At 39.5% G+C, this 19341-nt stretch overlaps 1 protein-coding gene across 2 annotated transcripts in view; it reads left to right on the plus strand.

The window, feature by feature from the left end:
- The first annotated feature begins 4847 nt into the window (after positions 1-4847).
- LOC121643022 (complexin-2) overlaps positions 4848-19341 on the plus strand; it is an 83207-nt gene continuing 68713 nt past the window's right edge. Inside the window, exon 1 of one of the 2 annotated variants that reach the window (XM_041990177.1) lies at positions 4848-5007. The gene's annotated coding sequence lies outside the window, so the exon portion shown is untranslated. Of the gene's footprint in view, positions 5008-5136; positions 5162-19341 lie in introns of those variants that run through there. The other variant, XM_041990179.1, reaches the window with a different exon arrangement.

Genomic DNA, 19341 nt, shown 5'->3' on the forward strand with positions numbered 1-19341 from the left:
GGATCCTGCACTGGCTTACCGTCAAGAGGAATGCCTATTAATGAAGAGTGTGGATAAAAATATTTAAAAAGTTAAAAGTGTTGTGGCATGTTGCAGAGCCCCAATTAATAAACAAACTGCAATTAAAAATCTGATCTAAAAAACAAAGAAAATAATGACAGAATTATTATTTTATTTTATTATTTTTAGCTGTTCTAAACATTTTTAGGTTGTCTTTTCATCAATTTTTGCCTTTCTCACGACATCCCTGTCTAGGCAGCATCCATTACAACCACATGTACTAGGCTGATAATTAGACAATGACGTCATTTAGCGACTTCCAGCGACTGTTAGGACAGCCAATAGCTGCTTTTCTTACTGATAAGTTGGCAGCAGTGCGGTCGGTCTGCAGTTCTACGGCTGATACTTTAGCTGAAGCAAACAACTGTTCTCACATCATTCCTATCTGCTCAGAAGTTGAAGGTGAGCTCAGTCAATTTTACATTTAACTGGGTATTTATAGTGTCAGTTCCAACGTATAGTGTTGTTCCAATGATCAACCAGTGTCTAAAATATATTTACATGTGTGCATTTACAGGCGCAAAAAAGCGACTTGGTCAGTTGGCAATTATTTCTCAGTCACCTGGCGGTTATGGTCACGGTCAAAACATTGGCATCTGAGATTTAAACTGTTATGCTCCCTGGTGTGTTAGTAAATCAAATGATTTCTGAAAAAGTGGACATTGTTGAGATAAGTGTGAAGACGATTGTCAACTGTCTTGCTGCTATGACGCCAGAAAGAAGTTTAAAAAGAAAAACACAAAACAAAAAACAATTACAAATGTCGACCATGACGATCTTAACATTTGCTGAGATGGTTTTGTGCAGCTGAGGTGATCAAATTAATGTATAAATAAAGTTATTTTGTTATGTTATTTTTTAGTCATGTTGTGTCCACCCCCTCCACAACACCTTGACAAGTCAGAAGCAGCTGCAGTGGGAGGCTACAGGACACAGGTTCAGGAGATCCTTGTTCTACTAGAGTGTATAACAGTTATTTCGAACATGTTCCCCATAACCTAAAATGGGGAACTAATATATCTTAATCATTAGTGATTCTACTTTTTTATTTTAATTACCTTACGGTAGAATTTGTCACTTTAGGATGAATATTGCACAGAGCTCAGAAGCAGCAAAAAATGTCTAAAATAAGTTCAAATATGACGTAGAAAAGACGTCCACAACAATCACATTTTGACTACAATTAGCCCCAATACAGACGTCCCATAAACATCAGTACTTGACGTTATTGTGACGTTGGAAAAATATGTAAGGCCGAATGGACCCAAACATCTATTTTGACTTTCGTTTTAAGACGTGCATTTTTTACATCTTAAGACGTACAAAGTTAACGTCTTAAGATGTAAAAAAAATGGGTGCAACCACTCCATCAGTTTCTGAGGGGAATTCCTACGTACAATCCCTGCAAATGATAAATTGGTGCATTTTTTACACCAGTGGGACCTAATGACACAGCACAGGACCTACAGACAGAGACAACCTGAGTAAAAAAGAAAAGTTGAATAACAAATCAGTGTCCTGCAAACTACTGCAAAAAAACACAAACACATGCTCTCATTTTGTTTAACGGCGGTTGGCGTCCAGCTTATCGGTCTTTGTCAGACACATGACCTAACTAGTCCCCCCCCATGTGTGTCTGTGTGTGTGTTTAGGTCTTTTTGTGTGTGTGTGTGTGTGTATGAGATTGTGTGCATGTGTAACTGGCAGTGTGTCTGTGACTCACGTACCCTCCCCATCCTGCTCAGCCTGGCTGATGCTTGTCTTTCCGGGGAGAGGGGCAGAGAGGCTTCCTTGTCCAGGTACTCCTGGTGAGCCTTCTTGTGCAGCTTTTCAAATGGACTTTTAGATTTGTGTTTTTTTTTTTTTTTCCTCTTCCACATATTGTATCACCTGTTTTTTCTACAAGGCACTTTTATCCTTGGCATGGTCATAATGAAAGAAATCCCAAATAGGACTTTGCTGCTTTCTCCAGCGGGCAGACACGCTGTCGACACATGACGTCACGGACATTCAGGTGCCGTGCGATGCAGACACCTGGTGTAAATCCGACAGAGCGAAGTAAATAGATTTCATATCAACCCCAAGGGGTTATGTATGAAATAAATTTACAAAAAAAAAAAAAAAAAAGGACATTTTTTACTTTCATTTTAGTTCGTTTTGTAAACACACAATACAGTTTCAGTTTTCGTTCTTTTTAAAACTCGTTTTTATTTTTATTTCAGTTAACGAGAATGTTTTTTTTATTCTAGTTTTCGTTTTTTCCTTAGTTTTAACTGTAATAACCTTGGTATGTTCTAGAAGGAGGAATGGTGCACAATCTGGGCCAGCCATCATAATTTCATAAGGTGTGTCCCAATTCAGGGTCACCACACTACCAATTCACAGAATTTGAAGGACCGTCCGAATCCACCCTTCAAATCTGCACTTCGTTTAGCCTCAGACTTCGAAGGGTGTAGACTGTGGAGGACACTCTGTAGCCTACGTAGTCTGCACACTCCAAAGTGTGCACACCTTGAATTGGGACATACCTATAAGCTGGTTGACCTGCAATCACATATTTAGTGTTATTAGAAGAACTAGTTAACCTTGGATGCTTCCATTACATTTCACAATCTTAACCACTTAATCCAACCAGTTAACCATCCCATCAGATCTCACAGAGCACTCTTGGTATTTACCTGTATCTTTAAAATCATTCACTTTGGGACGTTTTGATATAAGATGATTAAATAAAATAAACACTGATCAAACACAAACAGATGAACTCATTTCTATTTCCCTCCCTCTTTGCCTGTGGTTTACAAATGAAATTGGCCAATGTGAACATAGTGACTTTAGAAAGCCAAATAAAGCATCATTAACATTACTTACACAAGAAAACAACAAAAACAACAAAAAACTCTCTTACTTGCCTTTATGAAAATGCTGAGAGCAAACACGCATGAAGGGAGATGGTGTTGAAAGTGATGTCCTTCCGTCTCACTGCTGCAACCCAGGCCATCCAACGCCTCAGTTACATCCTCAACAAAACAGTGAATCACAGTTGCGTATATAACAGGTGATAGTACATAGCCCAAACATATCCACTAGTAGGAGCCCACATGACCACAGCGTAGATAAAGTACAGCCCAACTCGGCACCAACGTACAAAGAGGGGAGGGTGTATTGATGCCAACCAATAGGATGGAAGCCTTCAGGTCCAAACGTCTTAACACGTTTATTTTGTACATCTTAAGATGAACGTCAAAATAGACGTTTTGGTCCATTCGACCTTCCATAGAAAAAACACGTCTTCTGGCGTCACAGTCTGCACGTCGTGGGGACCAAAACTGGACGTCCGATATGACTTGGTAAAGACGTAGTTTAGACATCACCTTGTTCAGTGGGTGGTGTGATGTGTTCAGATATCTTAGTCCTGGTTAAAACTCTAGCAGCAGCATTTTGGATGAGCTGCAGATGTTTAATGCCCTTTTTAGGAAGACCTGTTAAAAGACCATTACAGTAATCCAGCCTACTGGAGGTGAATGCATGGATGAGTTTCTCTTGGTCTTTCTGGGAGACTAAACTTTTAATTCTATTGATGTTTCTGAGCTGGTAAAAAGCTTCTTAGTGACAACTTTGATGTGGCTGCTGAAAGTCAGGTCTGAGTCTATCAACACTCCAAGGTTACGAACTTGGTTGGTGATTTTAAGAGCCCGAGTCTCCAGGTGTTTACCAATGCTGACCCTCTGAAGGTGGCAGCAGCGGTGGTATCGGCCGGTAAACTCACTAGGTCGGAGTTGTTTTGATTGTTCACTTCAGTTCCGGTATGTATTTTCTAACAATGGCATCCAGTATGGTTCAGTGTCTTTATTAGCTTGTTGAAGAAAATGAATAAATGATTTGATCAGCCTCTCATCAACTTGATTCATTGGGTGTTGTTTTGGAATTCATAATCCCAAATTGACCAATCATAAGGGAATACTTCTGCGTAACAGTCTGCATAGCACGGGTTAACATCAGGTCTGGAAGAGATGTGTGTCGGGCCTACACTTACATTAAAGACATTACACAAACAATAGAAAGTCATGGTGTAAAATAAATCTTTCTGTAAACTTTATACTGTCGACATGCTGACAAACAAAAACGAGCATGCACCATACAACCCAGTTTATAAGGGATCACACATTCAGCTCGACTCACCTCATTTCTGGTTTGTCCTGATCAACCAGTGCACATTTCCTGATCATATGTTTTAAGTATTTTCTTAAGAAAATATAAAAAAAAATACGAGTCATTCAGTAATTACATTTACAGGACAGATCAATGGACAAATATTAATACTGGTTTATGTGGTCATTAAGAGTATTTTATTTGGCATGACGACTGCACATCACTGATTAAAGTGGACCAAACAGGGCCACTGTGCTTGCACCCTAAAATGCTAACATGATGCATTGGCACACATTTGTTTCGCTCTAAGGACTGGGTGTGTAAAATTATCCATGAAAGTGGGCCAAACAGGGCCAATGTGAATGCGCCCTCAAGAACTTGTTCTCACGTTTTGCTTTGAAAGACTTTTATTATTATTTTTTTTTCCTGAACATTATTACCTGATGTTGGTGATGCTTTAATGAACTGTTTTCATTTTCTACAAAGACAAGAATAAATTGATAAATAAATTAATAAATAAACAAATAGGTAAATGATTAAATAGCAGCATCTTGTATCAAGACATTTATTTATTTATTTTTTGTAGAACCATTTTCGGGTTCAAAATCTATCGCCATATGCTTCAGCTCTCTCTCCTGACTTGGAGGAGCGAAGAGGAGGCTGTGAGGTAATGGTGCGCAGGAGGGGGGGTGGTGGAGGAGAGAGAGACGGGATATAGGACAGGCTTCAAACGGAGGTTTGGCTGCAGACTGATCGGGATCCCTTTCGCCACCTCGCTCCATCCAGACGCATCAGGTCAGTAAAACCAAACGCACCGCGTGCTCTGCAGCATCCAAGCAGCCGGGCTGGGAGGGGCGGCAGGAGGCTCGATCGCTTGTTGATCTGCTGTTGCCTGCCGGTGTCTGTCAGGGTTTGCATTTTTCCCTGCAGCTCGGATTGTTTCAGCGAGGTAAAGATGAGCTGTTGGAGGGCGCGCACAGGTTTTTAGGCGTGAACGCTTGTTGTGTATCTTACTGGTGCAGATAAACACATTCAGGAGACAGACAGACTGCAGGTCTCAGTCAGCTTCACCTGGCTGGATGTTGTGTCACAACATGCGGAAAGGTCCGACACAGAAGGGCGCGCTTTCTGTGCACAAATCGAGGTTTGGTGTTCGTTTTGGCACACGGGTGCAAAAGCTGCAGAGGACCCCTCTATTTTCCTCCCATCTAGCTCACATGTCCTCTCTTTCCACCCAGGTGAAGGCGGATCTTCTCGCCTCTTTCACCGCTCACATGTAAAGGTGTGAGTGATGAGACAGGGAGGAGGAAGAGGAGGAGGCTTTCACTGGAAAATCATTGATAGGGAGGAGGAGGAGGCAGAGCCCGGTCTGCTGAGGGAGGAGGGCCTGGCCGGCTCTGGTCCTCCGCAGTGCCGTCAGCAGCAGCTGCTGATGGATTCTGGAGAACCTGAATTATTTATAGCAGCCAGAGCATTGATTAGCTTGATGTAATGCGCCCCGGAGCTGAGAGGGGCTGCCGGAGTGGAAGGCGTTGTTTGTGCGCGTTTGCATCAAGGAAATTCAGTTTGAAATCAATACTGTATTTGTCCCTACGCACGCGCCTGTGCGAGAGCACGCATACGGATAGTGATAGGTGGTGTGTGTGGAAATAGGAGTCACTCACAGCCAATCAAACGTAGAGACATGAGCCATAGTAACCCCCAGAGCCGATCGGCTGCACATTTTAAAGGAAAATCACGCAAAATAATAATCAGTAAAGAACCATTTACTCAAAAATGTTTTTGTCCTACAAATTATGTAATTTAAAAATAACACGCTAATTATTCTTAAAAGATTCATGGTAGGAAAGTTAAGATAACATTTTCCCCAAACATCAGTAAACGTAACATTTATACACAATTCTGTGTAAAATTAAGTATATAATTTTTACAAGTAGCCAAACAGACAAATACTTTCAACTTTCACAGTTTTATTTGGACATTGCTGGCGTCCAATTAACCATTTAGGTTTCAAGCCTCTTAACTTTGATTTGACTTTATTGTCATTCAGCATTATTCACAGTGAACACTGGAATGATATTCTATTCCAGTGTCTCCTACACAGTACAAATAAATGGGGAAAATACAATAAATAAAATAAGCAGTAATAAAACAGCTATAAAAATATGACAAAGTATTCTCATAGAAAAATATGTTTGTATACAGTTCAGAACCAATGTTGTATCGACAAATAAAAGGCAATTAAGGAATGAGAAAAGAACCAACCTAAGTAAAGTAATTTTTCTTAAAAGCCCCACTATCAAGATTTCATTATTTTACATTTGAATTTTACAGCGGGGGTGCAGTAAAACTCGTTGACGTAGTGAAGAGGCCAGCAAAAACACTCAGCAACCACCAAAACACTAAAACAATGGAGCCGCATACAAAATCTTAGTCAAACAAGCACACAAAATACAAAAGAATAATTTATTATTTACATTTTAAAGCATTTGAATGTGGAAAATCAATACATATACATCTATATTACTGCACAGAACCTGTGGAAATTCTGCAAACTTCCTGGATTTTGGTATGAAATTTGTAGAGAAACATGTTTACATATTAGGCTGAGAAAGGACTAATGAGGCTAACAGGTGGGGACACCTTCCTTGTGTCTGAAAATGGGAGCGCTTTTCAAATAATTTATCTTTAGGGAAAAATCCAACCACTTTATAAGATTAGTGATTGTGCATTCACATGTAAAAGAATTTGTTCTTTTTTCAATACCAGTGCTGCCACATGTCACATATTACTGTCTATTTTTGTCTGTTGTTGTGCTGTGTTCCTGCACTGTCAACTCTGCCTGTTATTGGTCCTGTTTATGATCTAAGATTGACATGTGTCTTATCAACCTAGTGTCTCTGACTGTGGGAGCTCGGCTCATGGATCTGCTCCATCCAGCTCTCCTGTAGCTGAAGTTTCTGTAGCAGCAGTCACGGCTTTGCTTTGTTTATATCCATGACTCCATATGTTCGACTGGAAATTCAGCTTCGGTCGGAGCAGTAATCAGATCTGCAGCCTCCACCTGCACGTGCGGAGCAGCAGCAGCTGTGCTTGCAACCAGTGGCTTCATACTGTCAAATCTTTGCCTTTTCAGAGGAGTAATGAGCAACAAAGCGTTATTTTTCCTCTCTGTGGTTTGTGCAGAGCATTTCCTGAAACTGCCAGTGCACTGGAGAGAACATATAATGCTGAATTTGAGCAAAGTTCCACCTCCACGATTAACATTTGTGTTGCTACTGAATTTGTCAAGACATTACTCACTTATTTAGGAATTTTGTGTGTGTGCTGGCAGGACTTGGTTAACGTTCGAATAAAGATCTAGCTGTTGGCTTCATTACCAAAACAAAAGTTCATGGTTCAATGCATTTCAGTCACAGTTGATATGATTTCAGTACAACAGATTCAAAATAAACAGCAAACTGTAGAAATGCACAATTATACAAATTAAAATCACAGTTAGGCACATCAGTGTTTTTTTGTTTTTGTACTTTCATGTAAAATGAGAATATTAGTTCACATTAACAGTTATGAGCTGATAGGGGGCATGTTAATTAAATAAAAGCTATAAAAATATTAAATCATAGAAGGTACTAAACGCATAAGGCTGGATTTCCATGTGCACATTTCAGAGGTCAGTGTGTGGCTTTACATTGACGTGGTTTGGTGTGTTTTGTGACTGTATGGAACTGCAGTTCTGTACGCTGTTAGCACTGCTTGTGGCAGAAAGGTGAGAAACATTAAACTTTATTGTAGGAGCAGATGAAAGCCAATCACATTATTCTGATGCATCAAAGTTCCATTAACCTGTGAATCCTACTTATAGAAGCCCTTTCGTGAGTAAGGTGGTCAGTCTTCTCCTTATTCATGACTGAACATTTAGCCTTTATTTACCAAATGTCTCCATGCATCACTGTCAGCAAAGCGGTTCGCCATCATTCTTTTGATTGATACATTTGAGTTAAAGGTTGTCGGCGAAGCTCTAAATGAACTTTTTTTTATCACTATAGTTTGGCTAGTAGATTTCTAAAGTTACAGGCCAGGCAGATTTTCCCCTTCCAGATTTTTTGGGAGGAAAATAATCCAGATTATAAGCGCAACTGAATGCATTAAATAAAAAAATATTTCTTTAAACTATTTTTATTGGCTTTTTTCCATTAAATTATGCTATTTTATGGTTTTTATAAGCATTTTCAGTCATAATTTTTTTTTATTAAGCTCCTTTTTAACTCTGTTTAATCTGTTTTAACTGCCAGAGAATGTGGTGTTTTTATGTTGTTTTTCTGTTTTTATCCATTGCAACATAATTTTGTCTGCACTGGTGTTTGAAATTACAATAAGAAAAACTAAATCGTGAACAACAACAAACTTCAGTCTCTGTTGTCTTTTCCAGCAAGGAACAAAGTAACTTATTAATCAGCTTTGTTCTTTACAGCATCCAACCGCCATCACTTTCTTGTTTTTTTTGTTCTACATTCAGTTGCTGTGTTTAAATTTCTCTCCTCATTCAGCTGCACTTTGTTCAGCCAATAGCTCATGACGTAAACATGCAGCCAATGGGCGTATGATACCGCATGAATCGGGATCACAGGAAATGTGATTTGCGGTCCATCTATTTTCAAATATTAAGCTCTTTTAGAGGAGCTGCTCTTCATTTTATATAACTTGGACCTTATATTTTAGCTCTCATTGTGGTTTTGTTAATAATTTTTATTTTATTGTGTTTTAATGAAAGGCCTTATTTTTATGCATATTTTGTTACAAATACACTACCGTTCAAAAGTTTGGGGTCACTTTGCCATGGGATTCAATAGGGAAGGGACCCCAAACATTTGCACGGTAGTGTACATTCCCATTGTTTAGCATTTTAATCAAACCTTTAAACAAACCACACAAAACCACAGCAAACAAATCAAATAAAGAAATAAAGGCCAAAGTCTGAACCTTTTTAGTTAGTCTGATGTGTTTGCATTTAAATTTGACGCCCCCATCTCTCTCACTCACTTTGTTAATCTGGCTGAATCTTTGTGGTCCAGTTTGGGGATAGAAATGTTAACACTGTGGTAGCTGTGTCATCTATATACACGATGTGATGGAAAATAAGTCTTGGAGATAAAGAGATTGCAAGAACCGGTCAGCCCCAGTTCGATCACGTTATTTCAGTCATCATGGCTGTACTTGAAATACAAGTTGAACTTTCTACATTTTGCGGGGTTGGTGCAAGCTGTGGATATTTGACTAATAATATCTATGACAGCATAATTTACAACATTTATCACATTTATGGTCTTAGCTTGACCGGTGAACTTTCATCTCCATCTCGATTAAATGCACTTGAAATCTTGCCATACAAACGGAGTGGTATCAGCGGTGTGATTACTGTAAAGCTAGCATCATAGAAATGGTGACGGCATCTAAAGTGCCCTTTATTGTTTCTACTGCTGTTGTAAAAGAAAATTAGTGATCTGAAAATGTGCAGCGAACTCTGAAGTACTCTGAAGAGCCTTCAGGCCTCTGAATTCATGATGTGAAGCATCTTGGGGGTAAAACTGTCCCTTTTTCTTCCACCACTATCAGCTAACAGGGATCAACAACTGTGCAGAATGGAGGACTTTTTAACTGCTGCTTTTGCAAAAATGTGTAATGATGTTCCATCTCATGGTTGCTTGATCCTGATACGAATGGTTGTATTTAAATAGCAAACAGAGGGATTTACAGCCCTGATGGATGTTGAGAGTCATCAACCAATTTCCCCATTGTGGGATCAACAAAGTCTTATTTCATCATACAGAACTTTACAAGCACAGTAGTACAAAAAGAAAATGCAAAAAAACTCCCAAAATAACTTAAAAGCGTATAAAACAAGTCCACAAAAACAACAAATGTCACCATCTTCCACCCAATTCATTCATTTAATTTATTCTTATACCATATGTGGACCGTGCCATTATTACGGTTTTGTGATGTTAACATGAAATTAAATGAAAAATACTTTAATAATCCAAAAGTGAAATTGTAATGAATAGTTGACATAACTGGCATGAATCGCTTTTAAGCATTACATTAACATACATTAAATACTTAAACCATTCCAAACAAAACTCACATTTTACACCAGTTTTTAATGGGTTAAACTCTGTTCTTCTCAGTACCTGTAGAATATTTTCTTTCAGTATTTTTCTTCTTGTCACCCTTTCCTACTTATAAAACCATAGTTTAGATTTTTTTTATGACCACACATCAAAAAGCATGTGCGCCTTTATAACTAATCACCACAATACAGCATATCAACAAGTAAACTATTATCTGCTTCCTTTTCCTCTGCTGGGAGCGTGAGGAGAATGCATTTCCATTATCAGCCCTGCATCACATTTTTTGTTCTCATAATGGAAAATGTGGCGGCGCTCAGCAGATGAATGAAGCTAGAGCATCGCTGGCTTTGTGCTCCTGAGCAGTGAGAGGTTTGAGCGACAGCCGCACACAAAGGTTCGCCCGGCGTGTTGGCTTTCTCGCGCTGTCTGTCACTCTGCTGATGCCTTAAACAGACTTCTGCACACGTGAGCCATCGCTGTGCTGATACGCCATCAGCTCTAGAGATCCTGTCTGCACTTTCACTGCACAAGCTGTTCCCTGAGAGGAAACTCAGGAGTTTCTGTTGCACAGTTGTCAGTCACCAAAAGCGGAAAAGTTAATAGTTTAGTGAAAGTGGATGGAGATGAAGTGGAATAGGTAGCTGACATCCTGCACAAGGAAGTGGCTCAGACTGCTGTCAGTAAAGTGATCTTAGTGGGTGAATTTATTAAATAGCTGTTCTCATCATACAGAATAACTTGACATGTACTGATGCACATCTTGATGAATTTAATGCCGTCTTACAGAATAGTCCTGGAATCAAACATACACAGAGCAACGGCTGCAATTAGTAGTAGCATTATTTGCATTGAATTTGCATGTAGGCAAATTATTGCGTCCTTATTGTCTCACATTCTGCCAGTTTACATATCCAGAAAAATCTCGTTAGAATACACTAACTGGTCACTTTATTAGGTACACCTGTTCAAATGCTTGTTAACCCAAATATCTAATCAGCCAAATAGCATTACAGTAACTCAGAGTATTTAGTCATGAAGACATGGTCAAAATGATACTGTGACCAAATCAAACAGCCGTTTAAATCTCTAGATATTTTGACATTACTTGTTCCAATATTTCACTCCACATACAGACACACAAAAACGCTTACGAGTGGTTCAAAATGAAATTCATAAGAACTCTCCCGAATTAGGATTGAAAGGCTTTTGGTTATTTTAGTTTTTACATGTTATAGGATTTCCATGATAATTTACTGTCTGTACATAACATGCAGAATGTACATTTTCAATTTGGACACCTTTAATCATTATTTGTAGTTCTGTAGAGTTTCCAAACATCATTGCCTTCATTAAATTTAATAATAATTTATTACTTTCCATCCACTTTTTCAGTCTGTTTAATGTCTTGTTTATTGTGGTTACAAGTTCATTCAGCTATGAATGGTGGAACAACTTGCAGCATTTCACATTTCTGCTCATCGTATGTTTAAGTTGGTTTTCAGCTGCAAACATTTTTATTTTACTTCTACAAAATTAAGTGTGTTTTGATTATTTGTAAAATAAGAAGTGGACGGATGACAAGGTCAAGGTTCTTTTAAGGCGTGTTGTCAAAGTTAACATTCAGCATTACTTGAGATGGCAATTCAAAGTGACAGAGTGTACAGAGAAAAAGCCGACACGCTGCCAGAGCTGAATGTAGGACACATTTAGAAACCTAAACAACATTATAAGATGATAAAGACCCCAACAGCTGAAATTGGTGTTACCACTGTACGGACAGGTGGTATCAGCCTGATTAGAAGGAATTTTCTGGAACTTTGTGGAGTGGTGGAAATGCAAACCATTTCATCTCCAACTGCTTTCTTGAACATAATGAGTTCATCGTACTCCAGTGGCCTCCACTGTCATCAGATCTCAATCCAACAGAGCAGCTTTGGGATGTGGTGGAACGGGAGATTCTCATTAAGGATGCAGCCGACAAACCTGCAGCAACTGTGTAATGCTGTCGTGTCAATATGGAGCAAAATCTCTGAGGAATGTTTCCAAGATCTTGTTAAATCTTTGACACCAAGAATTAAGGCAGTTCCGAAGGCAAAAGGGGGTTCAACCCAATAAAGTAACCGATGAGTTTACTTGTACACCATTTAAATAAGCAGATGAATGTGAATTTTTCAGCTGGTGGACAATTTAAACTTTAAAATGAGTTTCTTTTGTTTAAAATACAAGCTCAGAACAGGAAGAAGATTTCAGCACAGGTTCAAAGTAACAAAGTACAAATACTTTTTTCTTATTTTGCATCTTGCTTTTTGAATATCCAGATTGATCCACCCACACAGTTGTGGAAGTGACATTTAGAAAAACCAGTTTCTTCGTGTGTCGGCATGTGGCAGATGTAACAAAATGTCACATTACATAACAGACTAAAGAGAAAACTGAACCAAATGCTGCGCTGGATAACAACTGGGGGTTTTATGCTGCTTTAACTGCCTCTGGATATGGTTGTCATGATTTTAGTATTTAACTGTGGCCAAAAGCAGACATGATGATGCTATTGTTGCAATACTGAAAAGGAACAAGTTATGTTGTTTAGAAAAAAAGACTGGAATTTTACTTTTATATTCAATGTAGGAATTAAGAAACTGAATGTTGTGTTATCAACGTGAAATCGATATTCCATTCATTACTGTCATAAATACAGGTATCTTGCCACATCCTTGTTTCCAACTGGAAATTATCGAACAGAACCACACCGGAATTTTCCGTTTTTGTTTCCTTGTTAGGAACATTTTGTTTAATTTCCCAGAAAGCTAGCTTGTCAAGTAATTTTGTTGTTCTCGGTCTAATAAAAACGGTGCAAAGTAAACTATTATTTGCTAATTACTTTTTTAAATGAACTGATTAAGAAAATATAAACACATATAGCCAAAATTATTGGCACCTGCCTTCACTCTTGTATGAACTTAATGGACATCCCATTCTTAATCAGATGAGTTCAATATGATATCCTTTGCAGCTGTAACATCTTCAACTCTTCTGGGAAGGCTTTCCACAAGGTCTAGGAGTGTGTTTATAGGGATTTCTGACCATTGTCCCAGAAGCGTATTTGTGAGGTCAGACAGTGATGATGGATGAGAAGGCCTGGTCTCAGCTTCTGCTCTAATTCATCCCAAAGTTGTTCTATCTGGTTGAGGCCAGGGCTCTGTGCAGGTCAATCAAGTTCATCCACACCAAACTAGCTCATCCATGTCTTTATGGACCTTGCTTTGTACTGTGTTGCACAGTCATGTTGGAACAGGAAAGGGCCATTCCCAAACTATTCCAACAAAGTTGGAATCATGGAATTATCCAAAATCTCTTGGTAAGCTGAAGCATTCAGAGTTCTGTTCACTGGAACGAAGAGGCCAAGCCTAGCTCCTGAAAAACAACCCCAAACCATAATACCCACTCCACCAAACTTTACACTTGGTACAATGCAGCCAGACAAGTACTGTTGTCCTGGCAACCGCCATATTCAGACTCTTCCATCAGATCACCACATGGTGAAGCGCAATTCATCACTCCACAGAACATGTCTCCACTGATCCAGAGTCCAGTGTCGGTGTTTTGTACGCACCTGATTTCAATTATTTGGATGGGTGAGTGAATAGCGTTGGCAATATAGTGTACATTTGGATATAAGTTAATAAGATAAGTTAGCATTTACTCCCCCCTCAGTTCTGACTGATCTTTGTATCCCTGCTCCTATAAAGTTTTCCCACAGCATAGTGCTGCCACCACCAAGACCATCTTGTCAAATCAGACAAGATTATCTCTTTCCTTAAAATGTTGACCTGGAATCAGTTACCTTTACTGTGATCATAAAACATTTCTGTGATAAATGACTTTGTTGTACTCTGTCATGAAAATTGCGTAAATTAGAAAGATTATTTGAAAAGACACTAAGCTTGGTAGGGTAAATAAATCATTGGGTTTTCATTTTCTGTGGTTGAGGATATCATTAAATTTCATTGGTCCTAACTAATAATGGATAATAGCAACAACTGAGTTCAATGAATAAAAAAAGTTGTGCTTTATTACATGTACAGTGCCTATCAAAAGTTTGGAAACACCTACCCAATAATTTCAATGGGAAGCTATGTCCAAACGAGTTTTAACTCTCTGTACATCCTCTTGTAATGTCCCTAACAGGAAGTGTTTAGAGAAGATTCATCATGTAAAAAAGTCTATTAATTTTGAACAGAAATGTGTTCTGCAAAGATGTGATTATTTGTATCTTAAAAGTCTGCAAACATGTTAGTAGGCTCACAAGACAATAGGAAAATACCGTTATTATGGAAAAAAAACAAAAACAAAACATTGTTATATGTTAAATATTTGTGTGAGCACATTGAGCTAAAGCTGACTGCTGTGTGGGAGAAAGTCCAAGCTCATCCTTTGAAGCTGAACATTTGCATGCAGATAATATCAAACCAAGTCTGTGTTTGTTAGTGCGCACTGAATAATTTCACACTGCAGGAGCCTCTCTCCAGGAGCAACTGTGGTGGCAAACTTTCATTAAAATGCATTATTTATAACTGTGGTCTGAAAGACCTTCACTTAAGAGTTCTGTATTTAGAAACAGTTTCACAGTTTTCATGCTGAGACCTCTGGCCTGCTTTCTAGTAGACCTACACATAAAAACAAATATCAGGTGCAAGATTTGTTCACAGATTGTGAATTTATTTAGACAATTAATAAGAAAATATTAAAAAATATATCAAACTGTTTCGAACTGAATCTGTAAAATGTGACATTAAAATCTGACTCTTGAGATGATGCAAACTACTCAGCATAATGGGAAAACCAGTCTCAAGATTTCTACCCATCATTTTTAATTAATTAACTCTTTAAAGTCCGATCCAAGAAATAATCGCCAGAAATATATATATATATATATATATATAAAATTGTCCCCTCGCCCTCCGTGAGGCCTGAGAGCTTGAGGGTTTTGCGCAGTATCTTCACTGCTCCTAGGACTACACTATTCTGGACCAAGATGTCTGAGGTTTGTCTTGGAATCTGCTGTAGCCACTCTTCCAGTTTGGGGGTTACTGCCCTGAGTGCTCCGATGACCACGGGCATCACTGTTACCTACACTTTCCAGGCCTTCTCAAATTCTTCTTTCAGGCCTTGGTATTTCTCCAGTTTCTCATGTTTCTTTTTCCTGATGTTGCAATCGCTTGGTATTGCGATGTCAACCACAGCGGCTTTCCTCTGCTGTTTGTCCATTACCACAATGTCCGGCTGGTTTGCCATTACCATTTTGTCGGTCTGGATCGGGAAGTCCCACAGGATCTTAGCTCGGTTATTCTCTACCACCACTGAATCTTCCTTTGGCCAGCTTATCATTCCCTTAGGGTATCTGATGACCGGCAGGGCATAGCTGTTAATTGCCCAGACCTTGTTCTTGCCATTGAGCTGACTCCTTAGGACTTGCCTTACTCGTTGGACGTATTTAGCTGTGGCTGCTTTTCTTGTGGCCTGTTTGAGGTTGCCATTTGCTTGTGGGATTCCAAGGTACTTGTAGCTGTCCTCAATGTCTGCTATTCTGTTCTGTGGATCAGTGAGTCAATGTCTCGCTTGCTCTTGGCGTACAGCTTGATGTCATCCATGTAGAGGAGGTGACTGATGGTGGACCTATTCCTGAGTCGGTATCCAAGCCAGTCTCGGTGATTATTTGGCTGAGGGGGTTCAGACCTATGCAGAGCAGCACAGGGGACAGGGCATCTTCGTGGTATATGCCACATTTGATGGACACTTGGGCAATTGGCTAGCAGTTGGCCTCAAGGGTGGTCTTCCACTGCTGCATTGAGTTTGCAATGAAGGCTCTTAGAGTCCTGTTGATGTTATACATCTCCAAGCATTCCATGATCCATGTGTGTGGCATTGAGTCATAGGCTTTCTTGTAATCAATCCAGGCAGTGCACAGATTGGTATTCCTGGTTATGCAGTCCCGAGCGACTGTTCTGTCTACCAGTAGCTGGTGTTTTGCTCCTCTGGTATTTTAACCAATGCCCTTCTTTGCTGTGCTCATGTATTGATCCATGTGCCCACTTATCTTAGCCGCTATGATGCCTGACATGAGCTTTCATGTGGTGGGGAGACAGGATTTTGGCCGATAGTTGGATAGAACTGTTCCCTTTAGGGGATCCTTCTGGATCAGGATTGTCCGGCCTTTAGTTAGCCATTCAGGGTGGGTCCCATCCTTTAGCAGCTGGGTCATTTGTGCTGCCAGGTGCTCATGGAGTTCAGTTAGCTTCTTCAGCCAGTAGGTGTGAACCATGTCAGACCCTGGTGCTGTTCAGTGTTTCATACCTTAGACTCTTTGTTGAATGTCTGCCACTGTGATGGTTACTGGTTGTTGTTCAGGGAGGTTGCTGTGGTCTGCTCTCAGATCCATCAGCCACTGTGCACTGCTGTTGTGCGATGCCTCCTTCTCCCATATGCTTCTCCAGTATTGTTCAGTCTCCAGCCTTCTCTGCCCTGTTGTTATTACCCTGCCACTGAGAGTACACTTTAGCTGGTTGAGTTGAGAACAGCCGGTTTATTCGCCTTGCTTCAATTTCTCTCGTGTACCTCTATAGGCGGGTGGCCAAGGCTTGGAGTCGTTGTTTGGCAGTTTCTAGGGCTTCAGGTATGGGCATCTGGCTGTACCTCCTCGGTACCTGTTTTTATATTGCACCTTTGTGGAGCTCTGATAGTTGGCTATCCGAGCTGCCTTGATTTTAGCCTCCAACCTCCTCTTCCATGGTGGATATGTATCTTTATGGTGGCTTTTTGGTTGATAGCCAAGCACCTCATGGATCACTGCTGCTGAGGTGTAGATCAGCTCATTGGTTTCAGTGATGGTCATTGTAGGAATCGTTCTCAAAGCTGCATTCACATCTTCCAGGAGACTTTCTGATGGTGCTTCACTCAGCATCTGTAACTGGCGTCGGGGTTGCCTGATGTTCATTTTTGTCATGATCTTATCTCTTAGGTCAGTCGTTGCCTCACGCAGCATGATTGTGCTTATTGGGGCTTCGTACCCAATCTCTGGATGGGGAGTTGTTGTTAACTCCCCCCTGACCTGGCGTCCTGGCTCCCCCTTGCCGTAGCATTTGTTGTATTGTACCTCGTCAATCTCAAGCTGTGATGGCAGTTGCCGTCTGTGGATGTTGGACGGTTGAGCTACTAGCTGTTTGGCAGTGAGTGTTGATTGTGGGTTTCGAAGATTCCATATTTCCCACATTCTCTGCATGTAACCCCTCTGACTGGAGTAGTAACATTCCAACAAAGCCTTGTTCTCGCCTCTCGTCCATTTCCGTCTTGTTATATATACATATATATATATATATATATATATATATATATATATATATATATATATAAATATATATAAAGTCTTTGTTTTGGCCTATAACAAAAAGAAAAAAATTGAAGATGTGTACCATAATACTATGTGATGTCAGAATTTTTGTGATTAAAATTATATCCACCAGGGAGCAGAGTTCAGCAAGTATTAGATTGTGTAAAAACATGACTTTGAGCAATTTTTTTTTTTTTTTTTAAAGTGGAGCAATAGGTCTCGGAAACAGTATCAAGTCTGCATCAGATCTGTATCAAATATCATGTAAATTACAATGAAGGGTTAAAATGTCGCTTGGGTTAACAAAGCTATCATTCTCTCAAAATTTTGTAGAGGTATGGCTGAGGAAATTAATAGGATAGATTTATTAATTAGCATAACACTGACAAGTGTATCTTCTGAGACCAACATGTGCAAAATAGCATTAAAATGTATTTACAAACTTTCACATTATAAGGTAAGATTGTGGTGATTTACTTACACAAGAGAGCATGCATATTTATTAAAAAAAAAAAACAAACAAGAACAAACAAACAAAAAAATTTTCCTACCCTGTGACATTATCGATTACATATTAAAGGCTCTTTTGGCCACAATTATAACCTACACAAAGTTTGGTGAAATGCTTGAATTTAGCAAGTGAACCCGTTACTTTTCTGCAGATGCTGTTAGACTGGAAGGGAAGTGTGTGTTTGGGACCAGACCTGCACAAAGTCATTAACTACAGACAAGTGTTATCTTGACTGTTTACTTGTTTGCTTCAGATATTTGAATGAAGTTGGTGTACTATGGAGCACTTTTTAAGGATTAATAGTTCTGTGACAGTTCTCCATGCCCATCCCCAAAAAAAAGTTTTATTTCTCAGATCATCCAACAGTTCTTTGACTTAATTTCTGGTCATTATCCCAATTTAGTGTAGATTATGGGCTCTTACATACAGTTTTCAACCCTTGTTAATCAGACTAGTCAGGACTTTATAGATACTATCAAAAACTATGAAAACCTTTCAACCAAAAATGCTGCCATTGTAGGTTTTTGAGCATAGATAGAGGGGAGGAAGAGCAACCATCTCAAGCAGAGCATATGCAAAGCTCTAAAGTTGATTCCTGTATTTGTTGTTCCTGTCTACTGAAGACACTGTATGTGAATCTCAGATGCCAGCTAATGCAACAAAATGTCAATATTTGATGCAATAGGAGTGAAAACATGTTGAAAGGAATTACCATTAGTCTAGCTGAAGCAACCTTGCAGAAATACAGCAGAAACAAGCTGGAAATGTTGGCATTTTGATAAAATTTAAATATATGTATTCAAGATGACACACAGTACACACTGTTTATTCCTCAAAGCTTCAGACTTCCCAGTTGCCATTTCAGCTCCATGACATTTAAAATATAATCTCCAAAGTCAGTGCCCACCACAGTTTGACCTGAACACAGGAGGAGAAGTAGTCCTACCTGCCTCAGAGCTGCCGTCCCAACCCTCTTTGTTAAGGCTGTTACTTAATCCAGCAGCTGCGTTGTCAGAGGAGTCCGACAGTAGCAGGATGGCGTGTTTAATCTTGTTTAAATATTACGCAGATGAAGCATCTCAAGTTTCACGTTGCAGTCT

This window comes from Melanotaenia boesemani, chromosome 7, assembly GCF_017639745.1.
Source record: "Melanotaenia boesemani isolate fMelBoe1 chromosome 7, fMelBoe1.pri, whole genome shotgun sequence".
In the NCBI taxonomy this organism is placed as follows: domain Eukaryota; kingdom Metazoa; phylum Chordata; class Actinopteri; order Atheriniformes; family Melanotaeniidae; genus Melanotaenia; species Melanotaenia boesemani.